The sequence below is a fragment of the Tachypleus tridentatus genome, chromosome 11, assembly GCF_004210375.1.
Source record: "Tachypleus tridentatus isolate NWPU-2018 chromosome 11, ASM421037v1, whole genome shotgun sequence".
Lineage (NCBI taxonomy): Eukaryota > Metazoa > Arthropoda > Merostomata > Xiphosura > Limulidae > Tachypleus > Tachypleus tridentatus.
This window is the reverse complement of record NC_134835.1, coordinates 27,057,679-27,075,999: the sequence shown is the minus strand read 5'-3', so window position 1 is coordinate 27,075,999 and position 18,321 is coordinate 27,057,679. Positions and strand designations below refer to the sequence as shown.

Sequence of the window (18,321 nt, the reverse complement as noted above, 5' to 3'; positions counted from 1 at the left end):
TTTCCAAGTGCTTACATTAAGCTAATTTTAAAACAGTAGGACCAAAAAACCGTAAAAAAAACTGTCTTCTTTGATAGTATGAAAAAACAAGAATAACTTGTTGTATATACCTTAAGGTTCATTCCAGTATGGACTTATACAAGATATTAAGTTGTGAAATCAGGTCAGTTGGTTCTGACAGTAATCAAACAAACAATACGTATTTTTTAATCAGGGTAAGATATTTACTTAGAGATAAAATACAAAATAACATGGCAGTTGTTGCTTCATTGAAACTGATGTAGAAAGCTCTTAAAACGACTACACAATATAAATATTAACACACTATATGTCGAGTGATGAGAAACCAACTATCATAATATATCTGTATTATTCAGACAAACAATAATACATACCGTATTGTAGAAGATGAACAAAACATTACATGGGCATACTCTATTACTCACAGAAACATATCACTTATGTTTGTATGTTTGGTATTACCGTTATAACAAGTCGTGAACATTTTCTCTTGGAACCAAATATTCTAAGCATCTTAAATGCAGTTGTTTTGAAAATTAAATTAATATAATCTAAAAAGTTTTGTGTGTGTGTGTTTTTACGCTACTTAAACAATTAAAATAGACTGTGTTGTTACAACTGATTGTAAAAAAAACAATATACAATTGAAGAGTAATATATAGGTTAAAATTACATTTATTTGTATTTCATGTGGTACTTACTCTCGATATGGGAAAACTAAACGCTTATTTGAAAAACTCAGATAAGAAATTTATCGATTTTATTTCACTGGAAATTATTTGTTTTGTGCTAACTTGTGACGGAGAGGTGCAGAGCCTCAGATCTTTTCCTATATTTATTTACATAAAACATCACCAAATGTCTGACCACCTCTCCTTACCACAGTAGACTTTTCCACTTAAAGGCTTGTACAAAATACAGCACACTGCCCTATAATACCCGAATACATTTTTTTTTAAATGCAAATTTACTCACAGACGTTTTCAGTTTATGTAACTTCTACCTCCCTATGTAAAAACCATATTGTCATATTTTCTCTCACCCAGTTCCTGACGTACTGTCTGTTCGTACATCGCAATGCTATAGTAAATTCGTTGTGCTTCCAAGCATTTCTCTATACAATTCCTTATACAAATACAGACTGCAATTTCAAAACCCCGCCGATGGTATAACCTTCAATTGTGTCGCTGCCACGTTCCAGTGGCACTAGTGAAATACGTTAAGCAGAGTGTTATGTGTTCTGGGTGTTTTGGAGAGCGGCCATAATTTAACCATTGATATAAATCTTGCAAGGATAGAGGTGCACCTCGTGAACAAGGATACATCATGACGCAGTTGGCGGAGGCCAAGAATCTATGGGCAACCCTGCACGCACTAATCCACTTTCCTTGCCGGGGATTACATATGTCCACGACCCTGGTTATCGATTTTTCTCAGCGTTATTAGAAACTTAGCCCGTATTCTTCTAATTCAAAGCGCATCGACTTAAATTTAAAACACAGGTGTCTCTGACTCGTTTTAATTTACGTTTCAAGTCACTCAGTAGTTAATAAAGATGGCCGTATACGTTTCCATTACAATATTCCCCATCGTTTTATTGAAATTCTTGATTTTTTAGACTAAGGTAAGAGAACTGGGAAATATTAGCAGTAAGACTTATAAAAGAAGTTACATTCTATAGGTTCTTGTGTGTACGGAACTGATCCGATCAAAGAGAACCCAGTAATACACTTTTCTTGGTTCAAGGCTTCGTGTACACTGCTCTATAGTCAACTTTTAGTTTCACGAAGTTAACTGCAAAATAGTTTAACACTTATAACTATAAAATCACATTAGTATATGTATTAATAAGATACTTGTATTTACTAACGTATGAATATCTCTTACTGAAAGGATGCTTACCAATTACCTTTCAGGTTGTTTTTTAGAAACCTACGAATTGTTCGCTAAGTAAACGTGCCTTTTAAAACTTAAGTCAAAAGAAAAGAAAAACACATCAAAGAACACGCTAAAACAAGAAGGGACAGCTTTGCTTGTTCAGCTAAAAACATACTAATACACACTAAAACAAGAAGGGACAGTTTGTTCTATTAAAAACAAACTGAATCAAGAAGGGATAATTTGTTCAGCTAAAAACATGCCAAATAATGAAGGGAAGTTTGTTCAACTAAAACATACTAAATAATGAAGGGAAAGTTTGTTCAACTAAAAACATGCCAAATAATGAAGGGAAGTTTGTTCAACTAAAAACATGCCAAATAATGAAGGGAAGTTTGTTCAACTAAAAACATACTAAATAATGAAGGGAAGTTTGTTCAGCTAAAAACATGCTAAGTAATGAAGGGAAAGTTTGTTCAACTAAAAACATACTAAATAATGAAGGGAAAGTTTGTTCAACTAAAAACATGCTAAGTAATGAAGGGAAAGTTTGTTCAACTAAAACATGCTAAATAATGAAGGAAAGTTTGTTCAACTAAAACATGCTAATTAATGAAGGGAAAGTTTGTTCAACTAAAACATACTAAATAACGAAGGGAAAATTTGTTCAACTAAAAACATGCTAAATAATGAAGGGAAAATTTGTTCAACTAAAAACATGCTAATTAATGAAGGGAAAGTTTGTTCAACTAAAAAGATGCTAATTAATGAAGGGAAAGTTTGTTCAACTAAAAACATACTAAATAACGAAGGGAAAATTTGTTCAACTAAAAACATGCTAATTAATGAAGGGAAAGTTTGTTCAACTAAAAACATACTAAATAACGAAGGGAAAATTTGTTCAACTAAAAACATGCTAAATAATGAAGGGAAAGTTTGTTCAACTAAAAACATGCTAAATAATGAAGGGAAAGTTTGTTCAACTAAAAACATGCTAAATAATGAAGGGAAAGTTTGTTCAACTAAAAACATGCTAATTAATGAAGGGAAAGTTTGTTCAACTAAAAACATACTAAATAACGAAGGGAAAATTTGTTCAACTAAAAACATGCTAAATAATGAAGGGAAAGTTTGTTCAACTAAAAACATGCTAATTAATGAAGGGAAAGTTTGTTCAACTAAAAACATACTAAATAACGAAGGGAAAATTTGTTCAACTAAAAACATGCTAAGTAATGAAGGGAAAGTTTGTTCAACTAAAAACATGCTAAATAATGAAGGAAGTTTGTTCAACTAAAAACACACTCACCATGAAAATCTAAATTTTAGGTCACAAACCCATAAATGATATTTACATTTGTGATTAATATGATACCAAATTAATGGTTCGTATCTATTTTTCTCAATCTCTACTGAAGCTAAGATTCAAGTAGGAATTTTAAAGAATGACGTAGTAGTTAGTATTTCACAGTTATGTATACGGATTACAGCTGTAATTCACAGTTATGTATACGGATTACAGCTGTAAGCATACACGTAAAGTTGTGGTTGGTAGGCAAACACTTCCTCTACAGTTTAGTGTTTACAGCTTCAGATACATGTAGAAGCGATATTTTTGTCTGTACAGTAGGATATATATATATATATATAGCTAATAGAAATGATTCAGTTTATTTCTAATTTAATATTATTCTTATTCTTCGAATGGAACTTTTAGATAGAACTCTGGAATCAATATACGTCTTTCTTTGGTCATCAAGTGTCTAAAAGTGCTTCTATATTAAACCTTAAAAACATAATTACTTACGATTTTGCGAAAAATAACGTGTCCTTGGTGTGCTAAGATATGCTCTGTCGAAATACAAGAAAAAGACTAACACTAATTTCCCATTCCATTCGACATAAGGTTTACAAAGGCAGTTATCAAAATAGAATATTATATATACATGTCGCTGTCTACGTACTAGGAACTTAATGTGTTTTAAAATCAAAACATGAGTCGGTATTTCAACATTTTGTTTAAAAAAACATTTTAACAAAACTGGTGTGAATTCAGGATGAATACTCAGCAACCAGATTCTTCCTAATTTCGAATCTCCATTTGCTTCTAAATGGTCGTTTTTAAGAGGGCGTTATCTCTACCATCTTTCTGCATTCGAACGTACGGAACTCAAGCCACACCCAAGACGACAATAAAAGTTTAGGGCCTTGTTGCCTTGACGACTTACTTCAGTTGTCACTCTAAAGCAGGGAGGGAAACTCGGACAAAAGGCCGGTCATTGCCAGATCAAAGTGATTGCGTCACTATGGATGATAAACCAATTCCTTTTTCAAACAATGAGCCGAAAGACAAGTCCGCTAAGTAGGAAGTCTCTTCTTTGTCTTTTAAGGTAAACATGTATTTCAAACACGGGAAATACAAAAGTACGTAATAGAAATACAACGTCAATCATTAGGCGAAATAGTAACAAGTTGTATACATCTTCATGTTAACGAAAATGGCCCAAACATCTTTATCTTCGTACACTTGGCACGTTGCTCTGTCCTGAAAGAAAAGATAATTCATCTTAGTAACGAGAATTAATATTCAAATAAATCAGGTCTCGTATATCATATTATACATTTAAATATGTTCAATCAGGTCTCCTAGAATTGCAAAGTTAGTGGATGAAATGGCGTAAAAAATGGTTCTTTGATCGAAATGAACACAAAATAGAAAACTTTGTGCCGCTAATTAATACAACTTCATTTAATTTGAGGATATAATATGGGTCGTGATTTATATACTTTTAAATTTCTATATTAAACTAAAAGAAATATTCTGGATAAAGTACAAGTATGCAAAGATTCGAGTATTTAGGTTTATTTTTAAATCGGTATCTTCGAAGCAACTTGTGAAATATATTTGTATACAGATGTCAATTATGTAAACACATTTTCCAATGGTTCGAATTACGTTTAAAGCAGAAATATTTAAATAAGAAGGTCACTTCTGTTTTCAACATTAATAAAGTGCCCGAATGAAGTTAAACCGTAAAGAAAAACTAACACTATTCATAAGTGAGACCAAAGTGTGAAGCTATGTTTTTGAATTTCTTGCAAAGCTACACGAACACTACCTGTCCCTAATTTAGCAGGGTAATGCTAGAGGGAAGGCAACTAGTCATCACCACCCACCGCCAACTCTTGGGCTACTCTTTTACCAATGAATAGTGGGACTGACCGTAACATGGCGAGTATGTTTAATGCGACGGGGATTTGAACCCGCGACTCGTAGATTATGAGTCGAGTATCTTAACCACTCGGCTATGCCGTGTCCCACGTAGGGGTGGTCTAAGCGCTATATATTTATACATCATAATTCTCGTGATGAACACTAGTTGTGGTCTAAGCGCTATATATTTATACATCATAATTCTTGTGATGAACACTAGTTGAGGTCTAAGCGCTATATATTTATACGTCATAATTCTCGTTATGAACACTAGTTATGGTCTAAGCGCTATATATTTATACATCATAATTCTCGTGATGAACACTAGTTGTGGTCTAAGCGCTAAATATTTATACGTCATAATTCTCGTGATGAACACTAGTTGTGGTCTAAACGCTATATATTTATACATCATAATTCTCGTGATGAACACTAGTTGTGGTCTAAGCGCTATATATTTATACATCATAATTCTCGTGATGAACACTAGTTGTGGTCTAAGCGCTATATATTTATACATCATAATTCTCGTGATGAACACTAGTTGTGGTCTAAGCGCTATATATTTATACATCATAATTCTCGTGATGAACACTAGTTGTGGTCTAAGCGCTATATATTTATACATCATAATTCTCGTGATGAGCGCTAGTTGTGGTCTAAGCGCTATATATTTATACATCATAATTCTCGTGATGAACACTAGTTGTGGTCTAAGCGCTATATATTTATACATCATAATTCTCGTGATGAGCGCTAGTTGTGGTCTAAGCGCTATATATTTATACATCATAATTCTCGTGATGAACACTAGTTGTGGTCTAAGCGCTATATATTTATACATCATAATTCTCGTGATGAACACTAGTTGTGGTCTAAGCGCTATATATTTATACGTCATAATTCTCGTGATGAACACTAGTTGTGGTCTAAGCGCTATATATTTATACATCATAATTCTCGTGATGAACACTAGTTGTGGTCTAAGCGCTATATATTTATACGTCATAATTCTCGTGATGAACACTAGTTGTGATGTGAACAAAATTAAACACATGAATCTTAATTATTACAAATTTCACTCAAATTCTTGTACATTAGATTCTTTTTCACGGTAGGGATTAACAGCACAACCTTATTTGTTCAATTGTAATTGTAACTCTGATTAATTATTATTGTAGGATTTGTGTGTAGTAAGACTTATTAGTTATCTTAGTTATTTTTCATTCAGGTTGTAAATGGTCTTAGATAACATACTATGCTATAAAAAATCATAAATAACTCTTATTATAGTTAAGATCTATATTTAAAAATGTTTTAGTTTAAACTGGCAAAAACAACTCGTAATCCGAGGTTTCGAATCCCCGTCACATCAAACATGCTCTCCCTTTCGGCTGTGGGGGCGTTATATAGTTACGGTCAATCCCACTATTCGTTGGTAAAAGAGTAGCCCAAGAGTTGACGGTGGGTGGTGATGACTAGCTGTCTTCCCTCTAGTCTTACACTGCTAAATTAGGGACGGTTAGTGCAGATAGCCCTCGTGTAGCTTTGTGCGAAATTCAAAGATAAACAAACAAAACTTTATATTTTTTTCGGGTTTCATTATTATTATTTTGGAAAAAATTAATTCTATGTATTTAATATAAAGAAAAAGAGAAACATGACAGTTATGAAAAGAATAAGCAACGACGAAGTAAAAGTTGTCATAACTTCGTACGTAACGTCGATGTGTTACTTTAAGAATGTTTATTTTGATCTATAATTCAAACACTGGAGACACAAACATTAGGCTACATGTGCAGTGACAACCCTGATTTTTACGTTTAAGATACTTTGGGGATAAATGGTAAAGGCGATTTTTCGTTCGTAACAACGGGACGCAAACCCGCGACCTTAAAATCTGCAATCTGACCCTCATCGATCCTGTAATTTTCAATGTTTTGTAATGCAGTTTTGAACTATGTAAAAAACAATCTCCTTATTTGGTATGGTAAGTAATATATTCAATCAGTATATATATATAATTACGGGAAATCGAAATTCAGCACGAAAATGTGATATCTAACAAGCAAAAGAAGTGAATATTTAAATAAATTAAGATTTTTTTAATATTGATTACTTCGGTTGAAAAAGGATGTCACGACATACCGAAGCAACCATTGAGTTTACCAACAGAGGGCGTCAAATGTAGACTAATCAATAACATTTATGAGCTTCTTTAGATTAGATTAGATTAACTCGAGCTATTCAGCTAATACGACAATACGATTTTATTTGATTAATGATAATAACAAAGTGGAAACTTTATTATCTTCACGATATTATCTTTGTTAACAATGTACACTCTGCACTAAAGCGTATAAACAAGAACAAAAGTCAACCAACTGAAGAAACCAATTTATTACAACATAAAACACGTATATATTACAAGCACGCGGCTAGCTGCAGCATTTAACAAAACAAACAAACGGGAAAGACGTTATCAGTTTGACTTAACCACGTGTAGAACTTATTAAGGCCCTCACAGGACTAGAATCACTAATGTTTCTATATTTCTCTATTATTACTGTATTCGAAACGTTAAACTTACTCTCATATTTAAAAACAAAACATATCTGACAACCCACTATCAGCTATTAATTAATTTGACATTATCAATGTTCCACGGGAAAAACTCTTAAAAGTTTCAAAATCGGGTATGATTTGAAATAAATATCCTTCAGAAATGCCAATCATATGGAGTGTTTTGGCAAGTTCATAAGAATTATAAGACAAACGTCTACAGATATCCAAAGTTAGCTAGTTAAATACAGGAAGCAAGGTTCCGAAATGCCATTTTTGAACATAACGCACGACAAACACTGAGTTAGAAGACGTCACCGTAATAGAATGTGTTCAGAATACGTGGACTAGAATGTCACATGAATAACACGTTCGCATACTGGGTCACTTTATTTATTTACGGCGATTCATCTGTCAGTTTTAGCTGTCTTTATGGTGTTTTTGAATTATATAGTGTAGCGTGAATCGATTTCAAAATGGAATTATTGGAAATATTTTGAATTGAATATTAGGATGCCTTAAAGTAATATACTATTAAATAATATTATATATATATCCTTAAATTCTGTTAATATACTATTAACTAACATTATATATATATCCTTAAATTCTGTTAATATACTATTAACTAATATTATATATATATCCTTAAATTCTGTTAATATACTATTAACTAATATTATATATATATCCTTAAATTCTGTTAATATACTATTAACTAATATTATATATATATATCCTTAAATTCTAGTAGTTTAATACTAAATTCTTTAAGTCTGATATATCTCCTGACACGCATATCTAACATGAGTCTAATATATCCCCTGACACGTATATCTAACAAGAAAATTAATTAAGATATTTTTTTTTGTTTATGGATTATTTTTGTTGGCATTATAATGACTGAAAGTAACAATAAGAAACAATGATGAATATTTTATGAAATACAATAAAACTTAACTTACAATAAGTGTAAGGTGATACGTACAATCCTATTATTATTTAGATCATTGTAATCCGGCAGTGTTTCTTGAACAATCTGAAAAGAACAAGAAAATGATAAACGCCATTATTCAACTTCTGTAGCGTACAGTGGTATATAAATGAGATATCAATACTAGAAATAAACGATAATATAACACAAAATTTGTTATATTTTTTAAATGGCTACTCAACGTTTCGGTTCTTTAGGAGCGTTCCACTGAAACACAAACCAGTCTCTCACTACTAAATTATGGACGGTTAGCGCAAACAGTCCTCGTGTAGCTATGTAGGAAATTTATATAAAAAAAAAAAAAAAAACACTTGTGAGGTATTCAAAATTTAAAGCTGTTAAAGCTAAGGTTATATCATAAGAAACTCGACAGCTGTTTGTTTTTTACCGATGGTTCTTCATAATTCAAAAAGACTTCAAGACATAAGAATCACAATCGTTTTTCATCGGTTAGGGTTTATCTAAAAACATACAACACCATCGTTTTGTCTCATGTCATCTTCACCTTCGTATTTTTTTTTCTTTTCTCAACGAAACATCTGCAAGTCGAGTCGAGTTTTGACTTCGAGTCATCTATCTTGAAACCATCCATCTTCTAGTGTCAAATATCAGCATCGTCAGTGAGAACCCTGGAATGAGACAAAAATAAAACAGAGCTACATGATTCTTGCACGTGTCTGGCAGAACCCCAAGACGCTATACATGGTTACTTAAGCACTTGTTTAATATACTACTGAGCTGAGTCACTGCTGAGCAGTTTCACATTTGGTTTAGGTTTTGTTTGTGATCACCCAATTCCCCAGTTATTATTTTTGATTTCAATTTATATATTTCACTCTCGTTCCTCCTTGTGAGCCCTGGTTCCAGGATAAAGCAAAACCACACGAGTCTGACTCTGTAACCTATTCATTGGTTACAACTAGATGGTTTCTGAATCAAATCGAATACTATATGAAATAACTCTGGATTTCAAAGTGTTATTAAAAGTAACCTAATAACCTAGTTTTCGATTTATTTTGTTTATGACTTAGCCTGTAAGACTGTGAATACATAAACAAAATGCTTGATAAATATGTATGTATAACTTTAAATAAAAAATTCCAATAAAACGATAATTAGCCAATGTTAAAATGAGACTTTTAGGTTGTTTACACAATTGGACACAACATGATGAAACTTTGTAGATAGGGCACAACATATTAATTACACCTCGAAGCGACGTCTACAGGTATTTTACACAAGTGGACACAACATATTAAATACACCCAATGATGACGTCATCATGTGTTTTATACAACTGGAAAACACATATTAAATACACACAGTGGTGACTTCATCATGTGTTTTATATAACTAAATACACACAGTGGTGACTTCATCATGTGTTTTATACAACTAAATACACACAGTGGTGAGTTCGTCATGTGTTTTATACAACTAAATACACACAGTGGTGAAGTCGTCATGTGTTTTATACAACTAAATACACACAGTGGTGACTTCATCATGTGTTTTATACAACTAAATACACACAGTGGTGACTTCATCATGTGTTTTATACAACTAAATACACACAGTGGTGACTTCATCATGTGTTTTATACAACTAAATACACACAGTGGTGACTTCATCATGTGTTTTATACAACTGGAAAATACACACAGTGGTGACGTCACGCACACAATATCTAACCTTAGTGTAAATATAAACCCACTCGTTACGTTTTATTTCTCATAGATTTGTGTTCCTTAATTAATTCTTTTATTTTAGGTTTATTAACATTAGGGTTTCATCAAGTAGTTTTAATAGTCTTATTTTCACGTCTATGTTCTGTATATTTAAAATGTGGGTAGACATGTGATGGAGCGTGTTCTCTATTCTAGTACTTGTATTCCTACCAATCTCCCCAATATGGAGATTATATTCTAGTACTTGTATTCCTACCAATCTCCCCAATATAGAGATTATATTCTAGTACTTGTATTCCTACCAATCTCCCCAATATAGAGATTATATTCTAGTACTTGTATTCCTACCAATCTCCCCAATATAGAGATTATATTCTAGTACTTGTATTCCTACCAATCTCCCCAATATAGAGATTATATTCTAGTACTTGTATTCCTACCAATCTCCCAATATAGAGATTATATTCTAGTACTTGTATTCCTACCAATCTCCCCAATATAGAGATTATATTCTAGTACTTGTATTCCTACCAATCTCCCCAATATAGAGATTATATTCTAGTACTTGTATTCCTACCAATCTCCCCAATATGGAGATTATATTCTAGTACTTGTATTCCTACCAATCTCCCCAATATAGAGATTATATTCTAGTACTTGTATTCCTACCAATCTCCCCAATATAGAGATTATCACACTCCATACATTACACACTTTAAATCACCTTCTGCCTTAACTGTACTTGTTTTAATCACTCAGGAAACATCTACGAATTATCTGTCAAGAAGGAATTTATTTGTATAATAAGACACTAGTGCTCAGAAGGACTTTGTCAGGACTGACTAGTCCTGAGGATCTTCGTTATTCAAAAACAGCTCTAACACGTTAGAGAAGAGTTGGAACACGAGAAAGGAGAGAGATAAAAGTGTTATAATTGTGTCTGATTATGAGTTCTAAATCCTGGTTGTTCACAATTTATCTTAAAGTTTCCCATTTTCCCAGAAGGAGCATCTTTGTTGGATATAAAGATTGGATTGGACTACTTTACAAGAAAAATACTTGACACGAAGTGATGAAAAACGACAAGATGTCCAATTTGGTAACACTACGGAATCATTTTGTTACAGAGAAAAACTATGTTTACATTACATGAGAGGCAAAGCTGTGTATTTATGTAACGTTCTCAGTGATTTTTGTTCTATAAAATAAAAAGACTACAAACCGAGAGAGCTACATGTATTAAGCCTAACATAAAAAAACTGACCTAAACTCCTTTAAACGATTACCAAAGACAATAATCTGGTAATAAGAAAAGCTGACGAAGATAGCTCAGTTGTGACGATGAATTACTGTAAATATTTTGGTAAAATGAGAGGATATTTACATGATTAAGCTCTTAACTAACAAGTCGACTGAAAACAGCGAAAAATAACTGAACCAACTAACAACTAGAAATAGAGAAAATAAACGTAACTTTTTTTATTACTTGATTCAAAGAATGGATATTTAATAAACGATTCTCTTTATATTTTTTTTAGACAAAAACGTTTATGGTTATGGGTTGACCAATACACACAAACAATATTTGCCTATTAACTACTGGCCCGGCATGGCCTGATGGGTTAAAGAGTTCGACTCGTAATCTGAGAATCGCGGGTTCGAATCCTCGTCTCACCAACCATGTTCACTCTTTCAGCCGTGGGGACGTTATAATGTGACGGTCAACCCGACTATTCGTTGGTAAAAGAGTAACCAAAGAGTTGGCAGTGGGTGGTAATGATTAGGTGCCTTCCCTCTATCCTTACACTGCTAAATTAGGGACGGCTAGCGCAGATAGCCTTGTGTAGTTTTGCACGAAATTCAAACAAACTATCAGAAACGGTTGACTAGTTTTTAAGTATTTTTAAAATTATTACATTCTAATATTAAATCAACTCTGAGAATGAAAATAGAGGATAATTAGTTTTATTTTAACATCATGGTTAAAAGCTGATAGTTAACAATGCTTTTAAAACAAGAATACTTAGAAACAAAACGCATACTGATCTTTACTTCAATTGGTTGTTAGTTCATCACAGGTTTGAAAAATAGGGATTACAAATGTTTTATTGGCTACAGTAAAAACCAATAGCAGTTTAGAAAGAGAGAGAGAGAGAGAACATTATCTCTAAAATGTATTGGTGGAAATGGATGTTTATCATATTAGTGTGGTTAGAAGATACTTAATAATTGGTAGGTTAACAGAAAGTAGAAAAATTATTTAGAATATTTGATTTATTGTGTAATTCCTGGCTTGTCAAACATAGTTAAATAGAAAGGGTGCGTAAACTTCCGATTATAAGTCATTGTTTTTTATCAGGAAAAATGTTGAATACAGTTATAAAAAATAGAATTAAACCAATTACGTGATGACGAGAAAACCCACTTGTAGAGAAAATTATATATTTAAAAACGGCTGGTATGGGTAGAGAAAGCACTATATAGAGGAGCAAACAACGTTTTGACCTTCTTTGGTCATTGTCAGGTTCACAAGGAAAGAAAGGGTTTTTTCTTTGTAATTTTGTGTAGGAATATAGAGAGTGTGCTTAGATGTTTGATTATATCTATCAATATAGGTATAAAGGTGTTCCTTTGTATTGGTTCACTTTGGGCTTGAGTTGTTTTATAAGTAAGGCTTCTTTAATTTTGTGTTTGTTTATGTTTGTTTCTTTATTTAGTATTTGGGTATTTTTATGGTTATGTTGTGTTTATTTGATTTGCGGTGTTCGAAAACATGTGTAGGTGACTTTTTGTGTTCTTTGAATTTGGTTTCCATTTTTCTACTTGTTTCTCCAATGTGGTTTACACTATAAAATGCACGGATTGTAATAATCCCTATACAGGGGACACTAGTATGGATTTATGTACTAGAATATCGGAACGTTGAAGACGCTCCGTTACATGTCAACCAACATTTCTTAGATACCGAACATTGCAGTAAAAATAAAATTACTTGTCGAGACCTTATAATGAATAAACGTAAAACAAAGAAATAGAAATTTATAATAAATATAACGCAAGAACTGGATTTATATCTGTTCTAAAGTCAAGGTTATGTTCATGACATCACCAATTAATATATTTATATGTTGTGTGTAGCTGTGTGACGTATATGATGACGTCATGTTAACGGTAGTCAAACGTCGTTTTATCACATATATTTTCCATCCTCGTTTTCAGTTTTTTATTTTTAAATTTTTGGAGTGTAGAATTACCTACATAATTTATCACCATATACATTGTCTAGTAAAATTAACGTACATAACACCGTATCACGGAATAACGTTTTCTTCATGGCATAAACTACTGGAATATTGTTTGTAAGCTATGACTTGAGTATACCAGTATTACACACAGCCTTAACTTTAAATACTATTATTATTCTATAATGCTTAATAACAAATCAATTTACATATAAACAACATGCTTCCCCTGACCAGATGACGTTTTATAAAAACTCCAAAACGTTTCTGTATTAAATACATACATATTAAGTTTCGACTTCATTTTGTAAAATAGTTAGTTATATAGTACGATTTATATGGATTACGCTTAATTTTCTGAAGTAATTACAAACAGGTAATATATATAATTAATTAAAATAATTAATGTTACTCATATAGAAAAAAGCTTCAATGTATATTATACGTAAAGTAATAAAACTATTTCAAATACGTTGGTCTCATGTGTTTGATATTCAAATACAAATACTAAGTGAAATCTCATTTATTATTTTACATTCTGCTATAGAATCATTTGGTTTTTTCAATAAAATATATCTTGATACCTTTGAATCGTTTTGGGAATGTTACACACTGAAATTGGCTTCTTTCACTCAACAAGTTCAAGGGTAATTACAACCGCAAGAGTTACTTACTTATTTGTTTTATTTATTTATAATTCTTATATTAAAAAAAAAAAAACCAAACTAGCGAAACGTTCGGTATCAAGAATGAGCTAATGCTCTTGTTTAGATTAACAGAATGTTCGTCTTATTCAAAACTCTTCCTTCTATATCAGGACATTTCTGGAAACATACACAGACCCCACATCGCACTCAAGAGACTACACGTGAGTGCTTTCAACCAGCTCGTTCCAGTGATGCATAGCATCCTACTATCAGATCATCCACGGTTTCATCACATGCGTTCATAGGAAGAACTTATAACCGAGGTGTGAAAGCTACCTTTCCCCAACAGACGAACAAACATCATTGTCAGAAAATGGGCCTTCATACAAATTGTATCATTCAATAGACTAAAGAATATTCTTGTCCTTTTTGTATTAAATCTGCTAAAAGTGCCCAATAATCTATTTACTGAACATTACCCAGTCATAACTGATGTCATAAAAGCTTTAAACGACGTACTAACGTCAGCCATAGCGAGGGGCCTGGTGAGGGTTGAGATGTTTCACGGCTGTTTCCACCCCAGCAATGGCGGAACGTCGGAACGATAAGCTGAAAGGTGATTGGTTGAAATCGGGAAGGAGGGAATCGTCTAAAAGAAGATCATGGGAAAGACACATTTTCTCCCGTACAAACTTTTGTTTACTCAAACTTAACTCAATCCTTTCTGTCATCATTATGTAACAACCATTGTGAGTTTTCTCACATTGAAAGTTCGATCTTAAGTCTAGTATGAATGAGTGTAACAAGTACTGATTTCGTCCTGTTGAGATCTTTTATGCGACGCTAATAGTGACCTCTTTAAATAATTGATAATTTAACCTCAACTAAAAAATTTTAAAAAGTTTTCAACTGCCTTAAAAAACTAGCAGAAATAATGGGTTAATTTTGAATAAATTTTTCTTCCATTTAACTAAATTTATTTTGATCAAAGGCGAATTTTTCTCAAGTTCAAACTTAAATACTTGTTGAGAAAAACTGCGACTAAATACTGACAGCAGCCACGTTCTGAAGAACACCGAGCAACAAACTATCTCCATTCGTATGTTTCTCAGTTTCCTATTTATAGTGTCATTTTTTTCAAGGTAATTTTGGAAGGAACTTCTTCGAGAGCTAAGCTTGAACATTCTAGTGATTCGATAAATCCTTAAGGACAAACGTTGTAATTCTAACCTAAATCCTTTTCACAAATATTACTTTAGTGAAAACGTCACCAAATGTTATCATTCACGATATATACAAATTTTAAACACGTTAGAAAGATTATTATTCCATCTCATCACTGATCTGTAAACGTTCACTTTTTATCCAAACCCGTGAGACGACACTTTCTTCTGTCAAAAAACAACTCCTCCGGACTCCGTGTTTCTAAACCCATCTGATAAAGAAAAACAGTATGAAGAGATGTAAAGACATCTCAAACAGTATGAAGAGATGTAAAGACATCTCAAACAGTATGAAGAGATGTAAAGACATCTCAAACAGTATGAAGAGATGTAAAGACATCTCAAACAGTATGAAGAGATGTAAAGACATATCAAACAGTATGAAGAGATGTAAAGACATATCAAACAGTATGAAGAGATGTAAAGACATCTCAAACAGTATGAAGAGATGTAAAGACATCTCAAACAGTATGAAGAGATGTAAAGACATCTCAAACAGTATGAAGAGATGTAAAGACATCTCAAACAGTATGAAGAGATATAAAGACATCTCAAACAGTATGAAGAGATGTAAAGACATATCAAACAGTATGAAGAGATGTAAAGACATCTCAAACAGTATGAAGAGATGTAAAGACATCTCAAACAGTATGAAGAGATGTAAAGACATCTCAAACAGTATGAAGAGATGTAAAGACATCTCAAACAGTATGAAGAGATATAAAGACATCTCAAACAGTATGAAGAGATGTAAAGACATCTCAAACAGTATGAAGAGATGTAAAGACATATCAAACAGTATGAAGAGATGTAAAGACATCTCAAACAGTATGAAGAGATGTAAAGACATCTCAAACAGTATGAAGAGATATAAAGACATATCAAACAGTATGAAGAGATGTAAAGACATCTCAAACAGTATGAAGAGATGTAAAGACATATCAAACAGTATGAAGAGATGTAAAGACATCTCAAACAGTATGAAGAGATGTAAAGACATCTCAAACAGTATGAAGAGATGTAAAGACATCTCAAACAGTATGAAGAGATGTAAAGACATCTCAAACAGTATGAAGAGATATAAAGACATCTCAAACAGTATGAAGAGATGTAAAGACATCTCAAACAGTATGAAGAGATATAAAGACATCTCAAACAGTATGAAGAGATGTAAAGACATATCAAACAGTATGAAGAGATGTAAAGACATATCAAACAGTATGAAGAGATGTAAAGACATATCAAACAGTATGAAGAGATGTAAAGACATATCAAACAGTATGAAGAGATATAAAGACATATCAAACAGTATGAAGAGATGTAAAGACATCTCAAACAGTATGAAGAGATGTAAAGACATATCAAACAGTATGAAGAGATGTAAAGACATATCAAACAGTATGAAGAGATGTAAAGACATATCAAACAGTATGAAGAGATGTAAAGACATATCAAACAGTATGAAGAGATGTAAAGACATATCAAACAGTATGAAGAGATGTAAAGACATATCAAACAGTATGAAGAGATGTAAAGACATATCAAACAGTATGAAGAGATATAAAGACATATCAAACAGTATGAAGAGATGTAAAGACATCTCAAACAGTATGAAGAGATGTAAAGACATATCAAACAGTATGAAGAGATGTAAAGACATATCAAACAGTATGAAGAGATATAAAGACATCTCAAACAGTATGAAGAGATATAAAGACATCTCAAACAGTATGAAGAGATATAAAGACATCTCAAACAGTATGAAGAGATGTAAAGACATATCAAACAGTATGAAGAGATGTAAAGACATATCAAACAGTATGAAGAGATGTAAAGACATCTCAAACAGTATGAAGAGATGTAAAGACATCTCAAACAGTATGAAGAGATGTAAAGACATCTCAAACAGTATGAAGAGATATAAAGACATCTCAAACAGTATGAAGAGATGTAAAGACATCTCAATTTCGACTACTCGTGTAGATGTTTCAGCAGAAGAGGGTTTTAACCACTGGTTTGCTATCCTGTCAACAGTAGGTTCTTTGACAGACATTTACGACCCTGCTGCATCGTTGTCTTGCTGTTTTATTATAACAACGTGAAAGGTTGGCAGGAAATCTTAAATATTACTTTCAACCGTGGAAGGAAGGTGACAAACCACAGCTGCGTACAGGAATACCACTGTTGTATGCTATTTCTGCTGTACCACAGAAGTATTGAAAACATATATATATTAGACTTTATTTGTAAAATATAAAAGTCTTAATCGAATTATAACGTAAACATTCTCATAATTGGAACTGTTTTTGAGTTATTAACTATCTACGTTAATTACAGAACGTAAATCACGACCATTACAAGAAAATTGTTTTTTTATTATTTGATTGGTTAAAAACAAATTAATTTGTACTGAATGAATTTTAATTCAATTAAAAAAATTGAACAAATACAGAAGCTAGTAAAATTAATAATTAAATAATATAATAAATTATTAATAATACTATTCGACTGAAATTAACAAATATTAATTAATAACTTGTATGAGATTAATAAAAGTGCGCCCAATTGCCTCGATTTAATTCGTTTATGTTTAAAATTTTTACACCATCTTTATTACTAAATAAGTCAGTTAAACAACGGTCTGAAATAAAAACTGTATTAATTATCATTTTTAAATAAATAAATATAATCCGAATTTTCATTTTAACCCTCCAAAGTAACGAATTTTTTTGGCTCAGTGTTGACAATGTATTGATAAGAGTTAACATAACATTTGCGAATGTCCCTGGGATATATAAGAAACGGTGAAGATCTAGTCCCTCACTTTCGAGATATACAAGTGTGACGTATCA

General features: G+C 32.1%; 1 long non-coding RNA gene across 2 annotated transcripts in view; it reads right to left on the bottom strand.

The window, feature by feature from the left end:
- Positions 1-202: 202 nt before the first annotated feature.
- The window catches only part of LOC143231802 (uncharacterized), a 45,465-nt gene continuing 27,346 nt past the window's right edge, over positions 203-18,321 (bottom strand). The window contains exons 3-5 of one of the 2 annotated variants that reach the window (XR_013017193.1): positions 9,175-9,298; positions 8,641-8,714; positions 203-4,444 (exon numbers count right to left, since the gene is read on the bottom strand). This is a non-coding gene — a long non-coding RNA (uncharacterized LOC143231802). Of the gene's footprint in view, positions 4,445-8,640; positions 8,715-9,174; positions 9,432-18,321 lie in introns of those variants that run through there. The other variant, XR_013017194.1, reaches the window with a different exon arrangement.